Here is a 21462-nt window from a genome sequence, read left to right as displayed (position 1 = left end):
GCACGACTGGGCAGCTCCCCCCTGCACCGCGGGGTCCCCGCCTGCCATCTCGCCCCTCCACACGGTAAACACCTCCGCGGAGGCCACAGATGCAGGAGAGAGAGAGAGAGAAAAAAAATCCTCCGAAGCATCCCTGTGGACCTCGGCCCGGGGGATCCCCGAGTGTTTCCTTGGTTCTGCGGGAGCCTGGAGATGAAGAGGCAGCAACAGCTGGCCCCCGCTCCAGGGCCGGCCTCCGCTCCAACCCGAGGGTCTCCGGGAAGAGGCCCACCTGCGTGTCAGCCGGAGGGCGGGCTCCCTCACACCCTGGAGAAACAGTGCAGCAGGTCTGGGCAGGGCAGAAGGACACAGGGACACAAGGGGGTTTCAAATAACAACTGCAGGTCATTTGCTGAAAAACAGCTGCTCCTAAGAGGATTCTTGTTTTGTGTCCAGAAAACTCAGCCTCTGGACACAGGTAGCTTCAGCGGCTATCACAAACCTCCATGGGGAGTTTATTTCCCACTCAGCCAAAAAACAAAGTCACCAGGTAATTAATCACTTTTTAAAGTTCTCCCTCAGGAATGGATATTGCCTAAGGCCTTTGGAAAGGGGATTCAGAAGAACCCCACATACCACCAGTCTCTGTTTTCCTTCAGAAGGTTTGTAAACTCCAGTCCCCCATAATCCCATACCGTTTCTCACAGGGACAGCACTGCGGCAGATGGAGGGGTGGGGTTTTCTCCTAAACCCACCTGTGGGACGATGAGTGGCCTGGCTTTAGCTGGTGGTTTCACCCCTTCCTTATTTTTGCTGGAGTATGGAAAACTCAGGCTCGCTTTCTCCCTAGCTAGACAGCGAGGCTAATCAGCTTTATTTCAGGTTTCAAATGTGCTGTTGGAATCTTCATTCAGGCGAAACTCAATCAGTCCACAGACGAGGAACACAAAATCTGTTCTCAAGATCTGTCCTCACAGTGCCTGTGGTTTCCAAAGGAACTGTAATCAGAACACTTTTAAATGCCATCTCTTTCAAAGTAAAAAAGAAAGAAGAAAAAAAAAACTACCTCATTTTTTTTGTTGGATTAGTTATTAGGACACAAGGCCTGCTCCAAGATTTGCTGATCTTTCTTTGCAGTAAATTTCTTCTCTGTGTGCATACGTATTAGCATTCTGACAGCATTTTCCAAGATAATATTGTGGTGTTTACACAGAATCTGAATATACGAGGTTATACTGAGTGCAAAGAAAAAAGTGAAGTATAGTTTGGAAAAGGAGCATCATCATGCTGATGGAAAACTTCTGAATTTCAAAAGGGGCCTATTAGTAAAAGTGAGTGGTAGTGGGGGGTGTGTGTGTGTGTGTGATTTTTTTTTCCTCTTAATGATGCAGTTTGTGTTCTCGGAAATGTCAGGCAGCCTTGGGAATACCAGAATAACACCTCCAACAGGTCAATTACCTGTGCCCCATGGCACTATCCTCTGGGATGCTCTACAAACACCTTGGCAGGCAGTGATCTGTGTGTAGGTCTAATGTCAGCGGTCAGTTCCATCAGCTATTTCCACTCATGATTACCACACCAGTCCTTGCACAAATTTTCCAGTTGTGGGATGTGGGACAACAGGGGTTCTTAGAACATGATCCTGGGTCCAGCAGCACCAGCATTGCCCGGGAACTTGCTAGGGACACAAGCATTGGGGCCACCCCAGAGTCAGGCACCATGGGGACGAGATCAGCGATCTGAGCTAGACCTGTCCTCGGGGGGATTCTGACTCATGCTAAAGTTGGAGAGTCATGTAGGTGGCACATGGTGGCTAGGCACTAAGTCACCTAAGGGAGACACACCTCATTTCCAGTCCCTGCCCCTCAGGATCCCTGGCACCTTGAACACAGTCCTTAAGCCAGCGAGGTCTTGATGCTTTCGGATAGAAAATGGGGAGGGTGCCCGTTACCTCTGTAAGCTTTGGGCAAGATGAGGTGGAGTGTTTCCTATGAAGTGTTCTGCAAGGTGTCTGGCAAAGATCGGCACCCCGAGAAATCCACCACCATCACCACTCAAATCAGGAATCCTTTCAATTTTCTATGCTCAGATAGAAAAGTACGAGTTAAATGTTCTTTCGTTTATTTATTTTGATTTTGACTGTGTATACCTGCTTCACTATCTCTTCCTGTTTGTTGAGGGTAATGGTTGGGGGGAACTTTTTTGAGGAGAGCAATTCTGTTGCTTTCAGGTTCCTCAAAAGTGTTTTGAAGGTGGACCTTTGCTACCGGAGCCAGCTGTTCCGGAAGATGGTCTAAAAGCTCCCTGTGGAAAGAAAGCTAAATCAAGCTAGTTTCAAATTTGTCTTGTTTTCCATTTTTTTTTTTAATGGAGTGTCCTTTTGCCCCAGAGTTCCCCGAAACCCACTGCCATTTCCTGCAGCTCTCTGCAGAGGCTGAGGCAGAGGCTGCAGGTGACGGCACTACTCATACACCTGGGAGTCCTGCTGAGCAGGACCGAAAGAAAGCCATTACCCCGGGCTCCATCAGCGATCTGCTACCCATGGCAGGAAGGAGAGCACCGTGTCGGGAGGGCGGCACGAACTGCCTGCCCCACCTCTGGAGAGAGCCAGGGAGTGGGTACTGCCGAGGCCCCCATGGGTCCCTCTGCCCTCAGAGTCCACTGACATCCATGGACGTATTTCAGCAGCTCTCTGTGCATACGTGAGAACCCAGTGTGACTGAGTGCCGACAGCGCAGGGATTGAGGGGCTCTCACCAGGGGTAATTTTGCATTGCACTCTAGAGATCTTTATGGTGGTCAGACTCAGGACTCTCTGGAGTCCAGTAGGTAGAGGCCCAGGGTGCTGCTGAACATCCTGGGACGCCCAGCACAGCCCCACCATGAAGGACCCTCCTGCCCGGGACGTCCAGGTCACCGAGGCTGGGACCTCAGTCAGCCCAGGGCTGGCTCTCCTGCTCTTTCCCTCCCGTGACCTTCAATTTGCAGAAGTGTGCTTCCCTCTGGACCCATCTCCCCAGAAGGGGAAGAAGTGAAACTGTCAGTCTGGTCAGCTTGTGCACACACAGAGCCTTCTGAGGAGGAGGGGGATGCATTTCCCTTTCATTTCACTCTTAAAATATTTATGATAAAAAGGAGAAACTGTTTTCACTGTTAGCTTAAACTATTTGGGCTCTATTTATTTTTATTTATTTCATTTCATTTGAGCTAGAGCTCTTGGGGAGGGGCAAAGCCCTCCTTGGCCTGTTGAAAGCTGCCCACAGGGTGGCCAGAAGGCCCTGAAACTCCGGCTGTGCCAGTCGGGGGCACTGAGCCTCCAACTGGCCTTTATCCACTAAGCTGCAGGCTCGCAGGGGCCCCCCAGGCAGGTGCTGTGCAGGCAGGCAGGCTGGGGCAGTTGGAAGGCGTCAGTGACCCTGGGCACCACATGCCCATGGGCCCCAGTTGGCTTGAAAACAGCAGCAAAGCTCACAGGTTCCTGGTGCGCCAGGTGGGGTGGCACCCAGCCCCGTGAGAAGCCATGGCAGAACCGGGGAAGGGCTAGGTCAGGACGGCTGCCCAGCGGCTGGCACGGAGCTGCGGTCAGTTTGTGTATATTGAACTGAGCGATGAGTGGCCATTGGTCCCAACCTAACACTGTCACTCCTTAAAGAGTTACGTGCGCACGGTGTTGGCATCAGGCAGGGAAAGAGGCGCTCAGAGGCTGTGGCAAACCCGACTCGTCTAAGTGGATCTCGGGGGCTGGTGGGGACGTTTGCACGGGGACAGGAAGGAGCGGGCGCTGCGCTGGGGGTTGTAGCTGACGTGTGATGGTGGATGGCCGAGGAAGGCCTCCCTGAGACTCGGGGGCTGTCTAGGGGAGCTGGTGACAGAAGGCGGGGCGCAGCAGTAGCAGATCGCGTCACAGGGAGCTGTGAGGACCAAGGTCCCCAGCAAGAAGCAAAACCCGGAGGGACACTTGGGGCGGGGCCAGTGAAGCCAGTTAGACAGGCTGTCAGTGGAGAGAGGTGAGTCGGTCAGGTGGGATCAAGGAGGCCATTTGAGTGGGAAGTTGGAGACGGTCCCCTCCCTGATGGATTCAATGTTAATTCCTCCGATCCCTGCCTCCACCCCAATCTAGAACCTGCCCCTGCTCCAACCTGCTGCCAAGGTCACCTGTCCCAGGACTGGCCTCTCCCTGCAGGGAGCTACAGGGCTGTTAATTAATGTGTCCTGGGTGCTCCCTCCTGCCCGTCCCCCTTCAGCCCACGTGGTTCCCACCTGAGCATCCCTGGGTCTAGTCGCAGGAAGGAGAGAGATCGGGGAAGAGGGCAGGAGAACTAAGGAAGCCCAGAATGTATAACAGGGCTTCAGAATAATGTATAACAGAATGTATAACACCTCGCTTCTGGGGACACCAGCTGTGGCCCCGTCGCCCTCCAGGGAGAAGGCTGTGTTCCCACTCCTTAAACAAACCCTGCTTCACACGCTCCCCTCAGGGGCTTCTCTAACGTCCTACTTCCACACGTGGGGAGCAGGGCTGGTCACCCGTAACCGGGGTCTTCCCAGGGAGGCAGGTGCAGAGTCAGGGTGTGGAGAACGGGCTTGAGGGGGTCCAGACGTCTCCCAGGACTAGCGGGACTCCACCTGCTTCCTCCCCGGGGGTGCACGCCCGCCTCGCTCCATTGCCCACCCAAGGGGGGCTGGTGGGCGACAAGGGCGGCCTCCTCCCAGTGGGCATGTGGCCCAGCAGGTCTTGCTGCTCCCGTCCCTCCAGAGCTCCTCCCTCTTGTCCTTCAGAGGACCCAGGGTCTTGGCGTCCAGCAGGGGCAGTGGGAAGGAGGCGGGAAGGAGTCCTGCAGGGGAGGGGTCCCAGGGCTCCACAGCCCTCGGCCAAGGAGCACGGGGCTCAGGTCTGTGGCTGCCCACGTGACGTGAAGGGCTTTCGCCATCCTGAGGGCAGAACGCTGCATGCTGAGGAGCGTTGGGCACCAGGACTGCTGTGCCCCCAACCCTTGGCAAGCTCATGCTGCTGCTAGGAGAAGCCCGTCCCGTGCTCCTAAAAGTGTCATGGGTCACTCTATGAAGTCACACTTTCCTTGCTCAGAGCAAAGAGGGGGAAGTTCCCTTCCGGAATACGAAGAAGTCTAAAAGAGGAAGCAGTGGCACTGAGCGTGGGCCGCGTACCCATTTCTACTTGCTAAGCCACCAATTGGATACAGAAATGGTGGCCGGCTCCGATTTTAGAGGTCATCAGTGTCACTTGACCCGTGTGCTGGTCTCAAGGAAGCCCACGTCGATCAGATGGGAGGGGTTGGCCTTCTTCAAAGAAGAAAGTGGCGATCTGGTGACTGACCTCCCACGCCACAGTTTGTCACCTTGTACTTACACCTACTTTACAGGCACATTAACAATGACAAAAATAGAATCGTCATAAATTGGTCTACAGAGCACACCCCACCCCACCCAATAGATAAAGGCAACCTGACTTCTATCATCAATTGATTTTCTCAGTATTTTCCCAAGGTCAAGTGGAAAAGGGCGTTTTGGAACCACTTCAGGGATACAGAATCTGCTGTGATTGGTTAAAGGTGAGCCGAAGAAGCATTTGGAAAGACCTTGCTGTAGGGTGCGGCTGTGAGTTCCTGGTCCTTCTTCAAGAGAGAAAAGGACAAATTTCCTCTGTACTTTGGTTATAATTGACCTTGGCCTCACACTAAAACTTGTAGGTGTTTGTCTTGGTTCAGAGTCTGGGTGGCTTAAACCACACTGGTTTATTTCTTCCCAGCTCCGGAGGCTGGGGAGTCTAGGGTCCAGGTGAAGCCGGGGCGTTCTGGTGAGGGATGTGTTTTGGCCTGCACGTGGCAGAGAGAGCGCTGGTCTCTCCACCCGTCATGGGCACCAGTCCCATCAGGAGGGTCCCCTCCAAGTGACCCCATCCAAACCCACCCCTTCCAAGGGCCCACCTCCATACCAATGCGGAGGGACTTCTGAGGGTGACCAGGGAAAGCACTCAGCCTGTAGCAGCTACGGACGCCTCCAGGGTGGATTTTATTACTCTAGGAACTGAATATAACAACAACTCACCTTCAGGTTTGTTTACTCCGTTTAAATAAGAACAAAACTAGAAAAATCTACCATGAATAACATCTCTTAAAAAAATGGAAGAGGGCGGTTCCTCAAAACCCAAAGGGTCTTCAGTCCTGTACAATAAAGGGTAGAAGAAAAGCCCGAATAGATACCGGCGACCTCTTGATTCTTCAGACGTATATCTGGACCTACCTAGGTGCAAATAGCTACAGGAAAATGAGAAGCAGAAATCGGCCAACGTCAAAGGCTGGGGGTGTAGCCAACATCCCCCAGGGCCACATACATCCTACCCTCACACAGATGTGGGCCACAGATTGTCAAAACAGTCTGCTTTCCCACTGCCACTAAAAATACAGAGTCATTTCATAAGATGATGGCCAGGAATTTCAAATATTTGTCCCTCAGCAGTGAGAGCAAAAGAAAACCAAACTAGTATCCAAAAAAAAAAAAAAAAAGAAGAGCACAAAGTATGCTTGCCTCTTTCCTCTCGCTCTCCTCAAACTAACTTTAGAGTTGGTGGCAGCGCCGTGCCACTCCTAACTCCAAATTGGACTGTCTGTGAGAAGGGATAGCCACTAAAGCAACCCGCTGCAGGCCAATGGGCCCAGGGGTGTTCCCTGAATTGTAGAAAACAGCCCGGTCCTTCTGACCACACACCAGGGGGCTGCGGGCAGAACAGGAGAGGGCAGCGCAGGGGACTGCGTGATCTGCACCCGGTCACTAGTAGAGAGAGAAAAGGGGGATTTCACTCCGGAAAGGAAATTAGTACTAAGAAAATTCAATGCAGACTTGCTTATCCTAAGAAGGGGCCATTATCGTCAGACGCGATGGCACAGGGTCATCCCAGTTACTAGGGAGACTGAGGCAGGAGGGTCACCAGTTCAAGGCCAGCCTGGGAAACCTGGCAAGACCCCATCTCAAAATAAATTCCTTCTTCCACCCTGATCAAGAACCTGCCCCTGCCCCAACCTGTAAGGTCACCTGTCCCCCAGGACTGGCCCCTCCCTACAGGGAGCTATAGGGTTGTTAATTATGGTGTCCTTGGCCGCTCCCTCCTGACCTTCCCCCTTCAGGGCTGGGATGGAGCTCAGTGCAGGGCACGTGCCTGGGGTGCTTGGGGCCCTGGGTTCCAGCCCCAGGACCACAAAAAACACAGCAAACAAAACCAGGAGCCGTGAGCATCTCAGTTTGAAGGACTTACAAGAATTTTTTGGTTTTGTTTTATTCCTTGTCTGTGTGTGTGTACTTTTCAGATACTGCCCCGGGATCTCATGTTGAGCCCCCAAAGCCATGAGCACCTGTCGCAGCAGCTGGGACCCCTCTCCTAGCACCCACCACCCTTTAAACTGCCTGATTCTGACACCAGCCACAAGCTCCCCGAGAGCAGGGACACTGCCCTTGCTTAGCACCGTGCCTGGCCCCTCTTCCAGAGGGTGACCAGGGGGCGCTGAGGGTCAGATATTTGCACTGAGATGTAGCGCTGGCTGAGAACACGGTGGACGAGGGTCTGCCTCTGACCCTCTTGATCTTAATTCGACCTCATTCGGATCCTGACAGCAGCCGCAAGGATTATCTGAGACACAGTTGCTCCTCCTAAGTGGCTTAGTGTCCTAAAGCCCCTTCCAGGGTGTGGGGGGCCAGGCAGGAGCAAGCCCTGCTGCCAGCACAGGCTATGGGAGGAGCCTTGTGGGTTTGTTCTTGTGTCTATTTCTGAAATAGAATACCTAAGTCTGTGACCGGACTGACCAGTGGAGGGCAGAGAAGGTCCCCTGTGCAGACCTCCTTCACCTCTGTTTCAATGCTGTTTTCCTTACATGCTGCAGTTTGGTGTAAGAGAGGATAAATAATTAAACAGATCTGCAGCACAGAAGCAAACATAGCATTCACACGCTAAAGCCCGGCGACGTGAACATCTGGCCAAGGCTTAGGCTGGAGAAGAACTTTCAAAAGCCCTCAAGGTGGACAGGAAAGCATCCAGATTAATTTCCTTCTTACAGCAGGGAAAATACATGAAGACAGGCCTCATCAAGGGCTCCGTCCACCTACAGACCACGGCAAGAGGAGGCACCGTGAACACCAGGGCCCCGGGAACGTTCCAAAGCAATTTTAGCATCAGAACTTAGATATTTACCTAGTTATTTTATACAGATTCATACGGCATTTATATTCTTCTTCATAACGTCTTTGATTTTCTTGCTAAAAATGCATTATTGGAACGGTTGCTCTGGGGCTGGGGCATGGCCCAGTGGGAGAGCAGTGGCCAGGCACGCGGGAGGCCTGGGTTCCATCCTGGTCCTGGGGGCGCCAACTGCTGCTGTGTACACAGGGGCCATGTTTGCGTCTGGCTTCTCCTCATCTCCCGAGTCTCTCCATCCCGGATGAGGGGAGCGTCCACCACGGAGGGAAAGACGTGCAGAGGGAGGCAGGGGCTCCGACCACGTGACCCGTGCAGACCTGGGAGATGCTCTGAGTCTGGCAGCAAAACCCAAGGCTGCCTTCCACAGCAAGGGGTGGGCGCGGTGGCCAGGCAGGACAGGCCTCCAGAGGCTCACAGAGCTCCGGTTGCAGCTCACACACCACACAGCAGCCACTGCTCCTCTCTCACGTCCGCCAACTGCGTGGTCACCAGCCATCGCGAAGCATCCAGTCTACCCACGCACGACGATGAGCCCGCTGTGGGAACCCGGATCTCCTGGCCAAGGGGCTGGCGCAGGAAAGGACCAGGAACCTGGGAAAGGCTCCTGGGGAGCCTCCCGGGATCCCGCGGAGACACCTCACCACCAATGGAGCCAACACCGCGAGGGCCGCTTCAATGATCAGCAAGAGGGGAGGCCGTGCTCCACCCCAGGACCCCTCCGAAACACAGCATGGCTCCAGGGGCCTCAACGGACACCCCCAGGTGCCTCAGGACAGGGAGAAGGAGCGGCTCCCAGCGCCCTAGAAAGCAAGCTCCACTGTGACCGAGGGAGCTGGAGACTCTCCCGCTAATCCCCCAAAGCCAAAGGCCAGATGTTCTCTGCCACATGCAGATGCTGACGCACAATAAGGGGGCGGGCAAGAGAGTTCACTGGATTAGACAAAGGGGACCCAGGGCCAGGGTGGGAGGTGGGGACAGAAAGGGAAGACAGTGGACATCACTTTCCTGTGCTGCAAGAATGGGTCCTAATTAGAATGTTACACTCCACGAGTGTAATAGGTCAAAAACTCGCCACTATAGCACATAGCTAAAAAGATCAAATAAAAATCAACTAGTTAATTTAAGAAAGAAAAGGAAAACAGCTCAAGTCAGGCATTGACATGGGGGTTTCACCGATACCAGCCTGCTCTGATGTCCCCACTGCACAGCGCTGTCACCACCCCCACTTCGACACCCACCCAGCCAGGGGATTCAGTGAGTGCCAAGTCCAGGGGGCCCTGCTGGTGACGCAAAGGGGCCGGATGGCAGGACCCCTCCAGCACAGGAGGAGCAGCCTTCCCCAGCAGCCCCTCCTGCCACCGCTGGACCCAGAGACTGCAAAATGCCAGGCACTGATCTAACCCGGTCACAGGATCCTCTGCAGACGGGGGAAACAGGTCGGACAGGTTCTCAAGTGCAGGAGCCTTAAATAGGAGCCCAAGGCAGTCGGCCTGAAAATAAAGACATTGGAGACTCAAGGTCTTCTGGGAAGAGAGTCTTCTCTCTGTATCGCAAATGTGCTCCAGTGCGCATGAGCTCACTCTCACACAGACACACGGGCATGCACATGCAGAGACACAGACATACCCACTCAAACATGCACACGCAAACACCCAGAAACATGCGCACACACACGCACGTGCCGAGACACACATATACTCACATGCACCACATAGACACACATGCACACAGAGACACATATAAACACACACGCGCACGCACGTACGCACACACACACACACACGCCCCTCTTGGTCACTTTACTCTAACCAGAAGCAGAGGTAAGTCTCCCCATAAGGACATCTCCTGGGCAGGGCAGCTCTGGCCAAGAGGCTGGTGCAGGAAAGCTCTGCACAGAAGCCTGTTGACCTAACTCCACTGGCACCGAGCTCGGTGGCCATAGGGGCAGACCCGGGGCAGCCAGGGTGGCCAGCTGGGTGCTGGTGGAGTGAGGCCAACAGGTGGTCAAGAAACACCAAGCCAGGGTCAAGCACGTGGTTTGGAATGAGGACACCAAGGAGGAGCAGGCCTGGAGGAGTGAGGGGTGGCTCAGGGCCAAACCCCACAGACAGGAGGGACGCAGGGGGCCTGTTGCCCCTGGTGTGGCTGGCGAGGGCACAGGAGCGGTGACGCCTCCGTCACCGCCCGACCTGGGGATTCCCTGCATATGGCGGGCACTCCAGGTCAGCTGGGTCCAGTGGGTGGGGCGGGACTTGGTCCAGCCGCCTGGGAGAGAGATGGGTGCCAGGGACACAGACTCTGCAGTGTCTCCGACAGAGCTCTGAGATGGCAAGTGACGGAAATGCACCTCGAGTGAATTGGGCAACGTGTTTATAGGCTTCACCACCAAAGGAGGGAAGAGAAGGGCCAAGCGGCCTGTGGATGCCAGGAGCAGCCCTCTCCTTGCTCTTGCCAGGCCCTCTTAGAGTGGCTCCCTCAGGGTCCCCAGAGGGGTCCTCTGCACGTCTCCTTCCTGCCACTAGGTGTGCTAATGCACTGAGGGCACCTCCAAGTGCCCGTCCTTGGAGCCTCATGGTCAGGGAGGCCGGAGAGCTCCTCCCCTCGCCCACAGGAGAGGTCCAGGGAAAGGGAGCTGACCGACAGGCATGAGCAAGGTGGCCATGGTGGAGGACAGAGGCGTGTACAAGTGACATGTCCAGGAGGGCAGGTACTGCGACTGACAGCTTCCTGCAGGTCAGTGTGGTCAGTGGTCTGGAGGGAGTCCGGAGGACCTGTTCCCTGAAGAAGTGGGCAAGGGAGGCCACGCAGCTGGGAGTGGACGCTGCCCACAGGGCTCCTGCCCCGAAGCAAACAGATTCAGAAGCTCAGGAGCAGCACTGCCAAGCCGGCCCTCCCTGTTCTGGGAGACACCAGGACATCTGGTCACCGCATTCTGTGCCCTGTCCTTCATTGGTGCCAGAAGTTAAATAGCCCATGGCAGAAAGGCTGGGCCTTGCAGGGTATCTCCTCACAAATCCAGCTGTCCTTAGGCAGGGCTGCAGGTACCCGCCACTGTAACAAGAACAGCCCTGTAATTAATCGGATTTCCAATAATATTTTTGGATTTCCAACGACTGGGTCACGATACTTATTAAGTACGAGGCACCTGGAGTATGATGCTTATTAAGTTCTTCCACTTGTTGCAAAGCAAAGGGAATTTTTGCCCAAAGAGTATTGCTCATACCCGACTCTTAATTTTATGGGGGCCCCAAGAATCTAAAAGCTTAGAAGAGTATTAAAAAGGCCCCCCACCCTCCCTGTTTGGGAGAGTGCGCCTCACTCTCTTTTCCATAAATCCAACGCGAGAAGACACAGAGCACCCTCAGCTAAAACCTCCCAAAGTTGGCTTTGTGGTTTGGAATGGCCCTCAGTGGCTCGTCCCCGAGAGCTGCAGGGTACAGGGCAATAGCTCTAGGACCCCCCCCCCCAGCTGGGTCCTGCAGACTTGCCCACTCACAGGCCACTGTGCCGTTGAGGTGCCACCAGGCCCTGGTTCCCGCACGGCGGACTCCCAGGTCAGCAGTCACGCAGCTCAGCAGCTTCCGGCCAAGAAGCAGGAGCCAGCCCATCCCCCCACAGCCCTCCGTCTTCCTAGCAAGACGCCTCCCCAGGGAAAAGGAACAAGAAGCTGCTGGCGAAGCTGCCTTCCCTTCTGCATCCTCAGAGGAAGTGGTCACTGGGCTTCCCGGGCACACGGCCCAGGGCAGGTGCACGGCTGTCAGCACGTGCCCACCAGAGCCAGTTCTCCCTCTCCCCGTTGCTGCCCAGGTGTGGAGCAAGAGCCGGCAGCAGTATTTGAAAAGTGTGTCTTTTGGGGTCTCCCTGAAATCTGCACAAGCCAGAGTCCAGGGTGGTGTGGCCTGGCCCATGGGACGATGGGAGCAGCCGCTCTGTCCTTGGCCACGCTGCTATGTGCCCCTGTTACCTGGTGTGAACTGAGCCACAGGCACCGTAAGGGGACCAGGGTGCCCGCCCGAGAGAAAGAACACAAGGACTGTCCATGCCCACCATGAAGCCGCCCGGTAAGTGAGAGCGTTGGACGGGACTCCAGCAGGTGCTCAGGGGCCATCTCCTGGTCTCTCCTGGTGGGAGCTCCGCAGAGCGGCACAGACCCACGCTCCAGAGAGAGGATCTGACAGACGGCTCCTCTCCATGGCGCTCAAAGAAACAGGAACGTGAGCGAGGTCTTGTTGGTGGTGGATTTCACAGGAGAAGCCATGTGTGCCTCGACGGGAGGACCCAGGGACACTCACGGGTGGCCCTACGCGTGACTGCTGGCTGGCACGCTGCTCCCCCCTGATGGCATCTGCCAGCCGGGCAGGGAAAGCAGCTTGGTCTGGGAGTGAGAGGGTGGTGGCTGCTGGGCATTGCTTTGAAGAAAGGCTCTAAGGCTCAGGGGCAGCGGGCGGGACGGAGCCGTGCTGTGCGCCAGGCCCAGAGGTCACCACAGCCGTGCCCCTGCCGCTTTCCCTGCCTGAAGACGACGGGGGTGGGCTGCTGCCCGGCCTTCGCTCCTGACAGGCAGCTGACTTCTCTCTGCCGGAGCCCAGGTGGGGACGGAGGGCCTGGCTCCTGCCGTGGGGGGAGGGAGCCAGGGGGTCGGGAGGTACCTGTGAACAGAGGGCAGCGCCGTGGTGACGCAGGACACGGGACATCTGAGTGGTGAATGGGAAACACTGCAAAATGGGAGCAGGAGATCACCAGAGAGCTGGGCTGGCCGCACTGTGACCCAGGAGGTCTGGCTGGCAGGGGACATGGGCGGCGTCCTGAGCGGGGCCAGCAGCACGTGGGGACAGCCACACGGAGGGGCAGAACAGAGATGGCCATGCATGGAAAGAATTTCAGGTAGAGAAGGCAGAGGAGTGGCAACCCCCCCGCCCCCGGCGTACCCCGGGGAGCGCTGCTTAGAGGGTGTCCATGCAGATTCTGTCCCCCCTGGTGTCCACGCAGATTCTGACCCTCTGGTAGAACCCCACCTCACCCTCACCTGCCCTCCCGAGGCTGCGGTTGGTTTTCTGCAAAGCGGCCACACATACACCTCGTGAAGGGGGCTCTGGACAGTGTCTAGGGGACAGCGTGAGGCCCCGGGAGAAGGGTCCTGGGTCATGATCGGCCACTCAGGCCGCCTCAGCAGGACCCAGGATTTCACCAGACTCAGCACTTTGTGTAGCAGAGGCCGGGAAAGCAGGAAGGAATAGGCCACCCGTGGACTCTGGCTTGACCTTTACCCTGGAGCTGGACGCCTGAACTTCTCTCCCTCAGTGGAGAGGCAGGTCCGCTGGGCTGCGGAGAAACGCACGAATTCCCAAACATGGAAACCGAGATGCGAGGGGAGATTGCTGGACACAGCCCGGTTCTCTGTGTGTCCCGCAGGAGGGTGACGGTGGGCAGGCAGGAGGAAACCCCGCTGGCCTGGTCCAGTGGACACGCGCAGGGACCTGGGATGTGGAGGGAGCGTCAGAGACTCTCAGCAACATGGGTCGGAATCCCGGACACGGGAACCAGCCCCTGTGTGTGTGAGGGCACAAGAGGGAGGCTCCGGGGACCAGGTCAGTAAAGTACTGAACAACCGTGCAAGAAACCCGCTGTCACACAACGGAGTTGGGCAGCAGCTGCTTGTACTGGTGGCACGTCCCTCTCACTGTCCCTCGGTCCCCTGGGCTGGCCTTCCTTCACTCATTAAGGCCTAACTCACAACGCCACAGGCACCCTCCCCGGTAGTCAGAGGGTCTGAGGAACCATGCGCCCAAGTGACCACCACACGGCCAGGGGAGCTCCGTCCTGCCTCCTGGAAGGCTTCCTCCTGCCCCTGGGTGGTCAGCCTGCCCTGCACGTCCATCTTTTAATGATCACCAACTCTGACCGAGATTCAGCTCTCCCCCAGGTATGAACGTAGGCAACACCTCCAGAAATACTGGTGGTGCCATCCAGGGGGCCACCGGCAAGAACCCCAGCTGTTCCCGTGTCATATCACGGTGGTCGGCTATGTCACCAAATATGGCTTATCCCCCTGGACACCTCTGAAATGACAACAGCTGTGAACAGACCCATCACCAGGATGTGCTTATTCCTGCATTAATAAATAAACACCCTGTTTCTATGTCTGACATCTTTAAACTGCGGTGCGACACACGTTAAATCCAGCTTTTGAACACGTTTTTTCCTGAGAAGGGGTCCGCAGCTTTGCCAAGGGGGGTCTGCTGTTCCGAGCACCGTGTTCAGGCGAAGTGGATCACCGCTAACTCATGCCATCATCCAGGACCACACCAGACCAGCTTTCCCGCTGAGCGCATGATACCCAGCTGGGTGAGATTCGGTGCTGCCCACACAGAGGACGGGCAAGCCTTGGAGCTGGGCGCCTCTGCGGGGAAGGACGGCTGCGCGACAGCACCCCCTGCTGCCTCTGCGGGGCTCTGCACCCACCGCAGAGAGGCGCTCCCCAGCCCTCACCTCCTTCCTGCCCAGCCCCAGGAGGAGGAACCAGCCACCTGGGGGCCCCAGACGGACCCAAGAGGGGCGGACACCGGGGTGACTCATCAGCCACAACACCAAGCTGAAGACCAGGCGGCCGCTGAGCATCCCTGTTCTGCAGCTGTCTATCATAGAATGAGCACCACGGGTATGAGATCCAAAGTGCTCGGAAACCTGCTACAGGCCAAAGGAAGCCACCGTGGAAAATTCCACCCCAGGAAACCTTGCTTCAGACCCAGAACCACTGACCGTGCGGTATCAGTGACCTGCAGGCAGGCTGCGTAGGGTGCACGTGAAGTACAGCGAATTCTGTGTTCGGACCTGGGTCTCGTCCCAAGAGACCTCATTATTATACGCGACTACTCCAGAACCCAGGACCGGGGACGGGGCTCAGCGGTTAAGCAAGCAGCCCTGGGTTCAATCTCCAGTGCCAAGAAAAAAGAAAAGTTCTTGCTTTGACTTCGCCTGTGAATCTCCATATTGGAATTTAAAGGGGTCAGCACATTCTTATGTCAATTCATGTGTCTTTTGAAGGTAATTTGGCCTCAGACGACCTGATAAGGAAATTAAATGCTTTACAAGAATTCATTCAGTGTTCATTTTTGATTGAAGGCAGGGAATCCAAGGAATATCCCATCCATGCATTTGGGATAAAGGATATTCAGCCCGTGTCTTACGGTCAGGATTGTGTAATTGGAGGCAGATTACTTGTCCCTCAGGATGTCATCACCCAATCAAGGTCTTCTTTCTTACCCTATTAATGTAGGGGGATGGGAATAGGCAATTTTCTTGAGAAATGGCCGATAAGATTTTTTTTTTTTAAAAAAACCCTGACTTCAATAAAAAATGAACAATGAACAAAGGATAACCATTTAATTTCCTTATCAGGTCGTCAGGGCGGCCAACTGACGGACATCGATTGACGGACATCGATTGATAGACATCGATTGGTGACATCTACTAACTGTCCTGTCCACCCATAGGCTTTGAAATGGAAAAGAGGAGCTTGAGGGGGTTACAGTGTAGGGAGGAGGCGACCCAGGTCTTGGGTATGGCAATGCTGTCCACGAGAGGCCAGGTGCCCACTGTGAGAGGCTGGCCCCCGTCTGTCCTTCCCTCTGCTGCCCCACCTGCTGCACAGTGTGGGAGAGAGAAGGGGACCCAAGTATGCAGAGGACGGGGTGGGCGGAAGTCAAGGGCCCTTAGTCCAGGTCCTCGTGACCCCAGAGCGAACCCAGTGTCCACAATGGAGTTGCAGAGGGCGCGGGCTAGAGCTCCCCCAGGTGCACAGCCTGGGCCTGGGGCGTATTCTGTGCTCACAGCGCACCCTACTGGCCGCCTGGGGAAGTTCACTAGGGACGAGCCATTTAAAGGTTAAATGAGGACGGGGGCCACCACCAGGACCCCTGATGGACTGTTCAGGAGCCCAGGAGGCTTTCTTCTGCCTGCCCCTTCAAGATGGCTTCGGCTGAAACTCGGGAGCCCTCCAGAGCCTGGTGACGTCAACACCTGGTGGCACCAGTGTTCAGGATGACGGCTGCACAGAGCCACTGCCCGCCCACAGCTGTGTACCCGTGAGCCACCGCGGGGGTCCTGCTGTCACCCTCACTTCAGGAGGCCCCAGGGGCTGGGGCTAGCTCCCCAGGGCCCCCAGGGCAGGTGAGGGGGCAGCAGGAGCCAAACCCCATCTCACCCAGAGGTCGGGCTGACTGGCTCCACCACGTCCCCCCGTATTCACAAGGACCAGGGCTCCGGTGGTGGCAGTTGAAGTCCTCTGTGACAGCCAGGTGTCTGCCACCTGGCATGGCTGCAGCGGAGGTCTCACAGGAGCACAGGCTGTTGGCAGGGCACCTCCTGCCACGGGGTCACAGGGACCTGCCAGGCACAAGGGGCACAGGCCCTGGGACCCGGACATCAGTCAGAGGGCCCAGAGGCACAGCCCGTGGCACCTGCCCGGATGGAGCAACGCCCTTGTTCCACTCAGGTGTGGCACCTCTTGTCACTCAGGTGTGGCACCTGTGCGGGGCACCGTGGCCCAGGTGGCTGTCAGGAGACGGGCGGCACCGTGGGTCTCAGGGTTCCGTAAAGGGTGCGAGGAGGAGGAGGAGGGTAAGAGAGTTAAAGAGAGGTCAGCTTCGCCAGCGGCAGCGGCCAGAGAGGACTCCCGAGTGGCAGGAACCACTTCCCAGGCTGGCAGGAGAGTCCCCACTGACAGCCAGGCCAGGCCATCGACGAGGCCCGGAGAGGACCGGGCCTGAGCCCCATAAAGACAGGGCTCCGTGCCGACGGGTCTCCTCTGTCCTGGCATGGCAGGCGGGGGCGCTGACCTGCTGCGGTCAGGGCTGGACCACGCACAGCCCAGAGGAGCCTCCTGAGCAGAGGCCCCGAGCGGACCTGCGGCGTCGAGTCAGGGAAGTGACTGAGCCCGGAGAACAGGGGCCTGGGACCTGCCCCGGGGAGGGGGGCGGCTAAGATCACCCACTGACGCTCCTGGGGCCGGGATGGCAGGAAGGCTCATGTCCCAGTATGGAACTCCCGTGTCACCTAACATGCCACCGTGCCTCCTGTAGTGCAGCAGGCCCTCCCTGACCCTGCCTCGCCGTCACAGCGCTGAACTCCAGGAATTCCCACCACGAGAAACCTTCCCTCCCTTTAATGCAACATTTCCTAAACTTGAACACAGACAAACTCTTTTTTAAAAATAATCAGCCTCACGTCCCGTGAGACACAAACCTCCCGCATTGGGATGGATCGTGAGAGGTATTTCCCCCCAGGGTGGAGGTTTCCTTCCAGAACCTTCTCTTACGACCTCCGAGACTCGCACCTCCACACGCAGCCTCCCCTCACCCCCTTCCCCACCGTATTGAGTATAAAGCTGGTGTCTGGCGGGGGAACATTTCCCCAGCTGTGAAGACGTCACTTAGACACCCCTAGTCACCATGGTCCTCCTGAAGAGAGGCTGACGGCTTCATCAACAGGCTCCAGGTTTTGGGGTCCTGACAATGCAATGGAAATCAGACATGCCACCTCATTGACAGGCAGCTCTCTTGATTCGTAAGTGCTTCAGACCTGGGAGGTGGTCAAACAGTGGCTCAGGAGCTATCCTGCAACTTGATATGCAGCCCTGCCTCTCAGTAGAGCTGTGTGACTTTGGGCACGTTACATAACCCCTCTGTTCTCAGCCTCCTCCTCTGACATGGAAATAACATTATCTCCATCACTTAAGGATTAAATGAGTTCGTTCATGTAAAGTGTTTCACAGAAAGAGTGGCAGTTAGTGATTTGTGCTTCTAAATTTGCACTTCTCAAGTTAACAATATGAAGTATCACTTTAGAGGGAAACAATAGGGTTTTTTTTTTTTCCCTCTTAAAAATATTGCACGATTGTTTTGGGGTCTTATATATCGCTAGGCAATTTTGGCTATCACTAAAATGTATCAGGGTAGTTTTTAAACTACTAACGTCAGCCAGGCGCGGTGGCACACGCCTGTAATCCCAGCATCTGGGGAGGCCGAGGCAGGAGGATCATAAGTTCAAAGCCAGCCTCAGCAGAAAACGATGTGCTAAGCAGCTCAGCGAGACCCTGTCTCTAAGTCAATTTAAACAAGAAAAAGAAAGAAAAAAGAAACAGGGCTGGGATGTGGCTCAGTGGTCAAGTTCCCCCACCAAATAAAAAAATTTGGTAAAATATTTTCTTTGGAAAAACTTAAGAAATTTTCCTGTTACCATTTTTTAAATTGTGGTTTAAGGGAACAGAAGGAAGACGTGGGTCAGAAGGATATGGTTGGCCTGGTGGAGGGATCATCGTCCTGCGGGCCCCTGCCCATGAAGGTGCCCAGCGCCAGAAGATGCTCTCTGAAATCAGTGAACCTATCAGAGCTTGACTGTCGCCCTTCACTGCTGGTCGGATGGCCCAGAAGGTTCTCTGGGCCCCTTGAGCCTCTTCCTCCTCCCCCTGGGACCAAAGGGTGTGAACCTTTAGAGGCTTCTTAACAAACGTGATCATGTGAAGTGATGGACATGTTGATTAGCTCCTGGTGAGTGTTTCAGGATGGACACACCCTGAAGTTATCAGAATCAAAATGGTCAGTACGAAGGCCCTCACCAAAGGCTCCCTACCACCTGGTGCCCTCAGCTCCCGGGATGGCAAAAGGACAGCAGGAATGTGACATCAGCCTTGGCCCTCACCCTTGCCCAGCACAGTTCACACCGTCGCAGACTGCAACACCCTTCAAACCACCTTCTCAGTAGGACCTTTGGAGATCAGCTGGGGAGGAGAGGTCTAGACCTTGCACGGCAGACCCACCTGTGCCTGGCCGTTAGGCTGCTAGAGGATTGTCGTAACCATGCACAGCCACTCGAGTACCCCACTCGCCTCTCAGTGCATCCAAGAAGCAACTAGAAGCAGGTAAAAAAGCAAGTGCTGGTTTTAAGGTCACAAAGTGCACCCTCCCTGCAGTAAGCCAGGGGCGAGAGGTGTGGCACCTGGGAGGACAGACAGCTCACGGCTCTGCTCACCACGCGCTGGGCTTACGCTGGTGACGCATCAGACTATGAATAAAGAAAACAGTTTCACGAATGTGCACAGAGACTCTGTCTGAGGTGCAGGATGGTGGGGACGCGGTTATTGCTGCGTTTGTCTTTCTCTCTGGAGGGAGGCGCTGTCTACGTTGGGAGTCTACCATTGGCTTGTCCACGGTCGGCTTTATTTCTAACTCTATTTGAGGATTTCCCTCCTCTGTGCTGGGGACACAGACGTTCTCACTGCATGGCCACGTGGCCACCTCCTATCCCACTCCCGTGTGGCAGGTGTGCATGCTCCTGGGCACACCCACACAGCCCCTTCCCGTCCTGGACCTGGGGCCTGGCCGTCCTGGGCCTGCCTTGCCTTACCTTTAGCGAGCGCGCGTCCCCCCGCCGGCCCTCCTGGTGTATGCCGCCGTCTCCGGGTGCCGTGGGCCGTGCTCCGACGTCATCTTTTCCTGGTGCGCATCCTTCCTCTGGCTTCCTGGTCAGAGCCTGCAAGAGAGGAGCAGCGCCTTCATCCCGGGCGGCGGGATCCGGGAACCCCGAGTCGGCGCCCATGGGTTGGTTTCCGAGTCCCCCTCCTCCGGCTGGCCTGGGTCTCATCCCAGTTCCGGAACCCCTCTCCTCAGGGCAGACCTGGGGTAGAGCCCTGTCCACATCCAGATGCCGCCCAGCGATCCCTCACACCCAGGGCCGGGCCACCTGGCTCCCGGCAGCTTGTCCTTGCTGAGCTGTGGCAGGTGGCACTTGTCCACGCCAGGGCACCCCCCGGCAGAGAGAGAACCCACAGAGACGTCCCCTCAGGACCACAGGGGCCAGGTGGCATCCAGAGTCTGGTCTTCAACAGATGCCAGTCGTGGTGGGAAAGGACCTGACCACGGAGACAGGTGGAGTTGGGTGCATGTGGCCAACACATGTCCTCACTCACAGGGACTTGTCATCGTCTCCACTCAGAAGAAAACAACTTCCCCAGAGGCTGAGCGGCAGTCAGTCCGCTGCAGGGCCAAACTGCTTCATGCACAAGGTCACAGGAGGACAGGAAGAGCAGCGGCCACCCGAGTGGCGGTCACTGTCCTACCAGGTGACTGCTGCAGGAGCCCAGGGTGCTGCCACCTGCAGACCTCCCAGAGCACACCCCCCGGAGGTGACCCTGCAGGGGACCTGCGTTGCCCAGGCTGATGCCCCACACCAGCCCATCGCTCATGACCCTCACTCCATGTCTACAGAGAGCGCGGTCTGAGCGGGGGCTTCCTGCAGCCATATTTTCCAGTTTAGGAGGAAAACAGAGATGGTTCTAGGAAACACAGCAAAGGCGTTCATCTACACCTGGTTTCCCACGGCGGACAGACGCTCGTTTTATGTCTTAAGGAAACATCAGAATTTCATCAGATTCGGGTCTCCGTGGTGAGACCTGGTGCCCGTGAGGGGGCAGGCCCCAGAGGGCCCAGGGCTTGGACGGCGTGAGAACACAGCCAAGAGCTCTCCATTCCTGCGCTCCGTCCTCGGGATTTCTGCATTAAACCCTGGGCCCAGAAAGCCTTCGCTGGAGACGTGCTGAGGTCCACGCCCTGCCGTACAGACCAAGAGAGGGAGGCCTGAGACAGAGGAGGCCGCTGCAGGTCTGCAGGGGCCTGGAGCCGGCCTGGACTTCAGCCCACGTCCACTGAAGCTGCTCGAGGGGTGAAGCCCGGGGCAGCTGGCACACCGACAGCACCAGCATCACCTGTGAGGGACAGCGTCCATCCTCCCTCTGTGAGCCAACTCCGCGGCTCCGGCCAACTCGGGTCCCAAGGGCAGAAGTAAAGAGACACTTCCCGATCGCCTTCCACAGCAGCCGCTTACTCGTGCTGACCGCAGGCCGCACGGAGCCGATCACACCCCTTCCACTCCACGGAGGCTTCCGGGAACTCCAAAAATAACCCAGTTGTGATCCCATCTCGAGATGAGGAACTCGAGCCAGGGACGTGAGACGCCTGGTCTGAGGGTGCCCACAGCGGGTACTTGTCGGGTTCCCCGGCCCTACACACACCAGCCTCCTGCCTGCAGCGAGAAGCAACATCAACCAAGGAAACGCAGGACGAGGTGGTGCACACCTGCAGTCCCAGAGGCCGAGGCTAGAGGATCTCAACTCCGAGGCCAGCCTCAGCAACTTAGTGAGGCCCTAAGCGACTCAGTGAAACCCTGTCTCCAAATAAAATACAAAAAGGGCTGGGGATGCGGCTCAGTGGTTAAACGCCGCTG

The 21462-nt window shown here is 56.3% G+C and overlaps 1 protein-coding gene across 1 annotated transcript in view; it reads right to left on the bottom strand.

The window, feature by feature from the left end:
- Frmd4b (FERM domain containing 4B) overlaps positions 1-19689 on the bottom strand; it is a 142555-nt gene extending 122866 nt beyond the window's left edge. The window contains exon 1 of the mRNA XM_048786988.1: positions 19588-19689. The gene's annotated coding sequence lies outside the window, so the exon portion shown is untranslated. The remainder of the gene's footprint in view (positions 1-19587) is intronic.
- Between the last annotated feature and the right edge of the window lie 1773 nt (positions 19690-21462).

This window comes from Marmota marmota, unplaced genomic scaffold (assembly GCF_001458135.2).
Source record: "Marmota marmota marmota unplaced genomic scaffold, marMar, whole genome shotgun sequence".
In the NCBI taxonomy this organism is placed as follows: domain Eukaryota; kingdom Metazoa; phylum Chordata; class Mammalia; order Rodentia; family Sciuridae; genus Marmota; species Marmota marmota.
This window is presented reverse-complemented; position numbering and strand designations above follow the sequence as displayed.